This window comes from Camelus dromedarius, chromosome 5, assembly GCF_036321535.1.
Source record: "Camelus dromedarius isolate mCamDro1 chromosome 5, mCamDro1.pat, whole genome shotgun sequence".
In the NCBI taxonomy this organism is placed as follows: domain Eukaryota; kingdom Metazoa; phylum Chordata; class Mammalia; order Artiodactyla; family Camelidae; genus Camelus; species Camelus dromedarius.
The window spans coordinates 70,307,936-70,309,799 of NC_087440.1; the positions used below are offsets into that span (position 1 = coordinate 70,307,936).

The 1,864-nt window shown below is 47.9% G+C and overlaps 1 pseudogene; it reads right to left on the reverse strand.

The window, feature by feature from the left end:
• Nucleotides 1-588: 588 nt before the first annotated feature.
• Nucleotides 589-1,052, reverse strand: LOC105086249 (glutamine synthetase-like; annotated as a pseudogene).
• Between the last annotated feature and the right edge of the window lie 812 nt (nucleotides 1,053-1,864).

Sequence of the window (1,864 nt, forward strand, 5' to 3'; positions counted from 1 at the left end):
TACAGGAAATTTGGAAGACTGATGTTAGAAACTGGAAGTACCTGCCCTATTTATAGTTGCATTTTAAAACAAAGTCTTGAATCTGTGTGGTGAATATGTGCTATTCTAACTGGAAAGGTAATTATTAAATTCCTTAGTAGTCACTTGGCCACGGTATAGAGGTAACTTGATGCTCAGGGGAGCAAGAGGCTGGTGATTTCTTTCATCTAAGCAGCACTGTTTTCTTTTTAAGGTTAATTCCATTCAAAGATCAAATGGAATCAAAACCACTGATTTTGCAAATCCACAGCTAATCTTGGACTAGATTTGCAATCACCAAATATTGAAGAAAGCCGAGCAAAATGGAGTCAGGCCCTTACAAAATACATAGTATATTGAACATATTTTTTTCCCTCTAATTAGCATTCAACACTGAACTCTGCTGCTCTTCAAATTCTATTTTTTTTTTTTTTTTTTTGGTTTAGGAGTAAAAAAAGAGCTTGATATCCCACCCTCTGAGTTGCTGCTATGGGGACAATTGAGAGAGGGGTGAGAGTGGGAGCGGGATGTTGAATTAGGAGGGGTTTGGTGGCTGCAAATCTAGTCCACTTAGTTTTTGTACTGGATGGGCTCATTGCCAGTTTCATTGAGAAGACACGTGCAGATGAGGTCTTCTGTCACCAAAAAGGGTTCACATTTGGCAGAGGGGCAATGGTCTTCACAGGGACTCTTCTTTTCCTGGCCAACAGTCTGGGAAATGTGGATGGATGCTGGTGCCATGGTTGGCCAAGTTGGCAGAGAAGTCATTGATGTTGGGGGTTTTGTGGACTCCAGTTAGGCATCGGGCATTGCTCAGGTCCCCCTTGGGATTGTAGGCCCAGAAGTAGGTGCTGCTTGCTCAGTTTCTCAATGGCCTCTTCAATGTACGCCAGACCCTTCTCCTCTTGCGTGACCTTGGTGCTGGAGTTGGGGTGGCAGCTGGTACCATTCCAGTTCTCAGGAATGGGCTTAGGGGCAAAGTCTTCCAATATCTGATGCAAAATGAAATTGGCCACCCAGAGATGATGTCCCATGTCAATTGCTTCACAGGGTCCTATCTGGATTTCCTTCTGGGCAGACATGACCTTGGCCTTCTGTACAAGCAGGCCACACAGTGGTGAGCCTCCACAACATCCCTGCCACAGGCTTTGTCTGCTCCCAAACCACAGCTGTATGGGCCTCAGGGCCCAGGGAAGCAGTTGGAAGGCCAACCAAAGGGGTGCCCAGCTGTGCCCGTGAGAGTATATTCCTGCTTCCTTCCAAACCAGGGGCGGGGGTTGCTTACAATGTTAGTCATCTGTTTGCCTTCAATTGGTCTCTGTGGGATTTTGGTGGTACTTGAAGACTCCAAAGAACACCAGATTGTGGGGGTCCTTGCAGAAAGGGTCCCAAAACATGGCAGCAGGGATGAGACGCATGTTACTGTTGGAGCCTTCAGACTGAAAAGTACCAGCGCCATCAAGATGCCACTCAGGCACCGCTTCTATACACTGGAGCTCACTGTCCAAGGTCTGGGTCTTGCAGTGAAGTCATTCTCCAGCACTGCCAATCCAGATACGCACAGCTTGGATTTTCTCACCCGGAGGAAGAGACATGTCCCCACCTGCTTGATGCCTTTGTTTAAATGGGAACTTGCAAGATGGCCGTGGTGGGAGGTGACCTGGGCGGTGAGCAGGCAGCAGGGGTGGGCAGGTGGCAAGAACGAGGTGTGGGAGGAGAGGCGAGGAGGCCAGGGTGCTGCTCAGACACTCTGCTTCTCCTGTTCTCGGCTCTGCCAAAATTATCTCTTTCTTCTCAACTGGGAAAAGAAACAAGCTGAGGCTAGAAATGGTTTGAATGGGGCAAA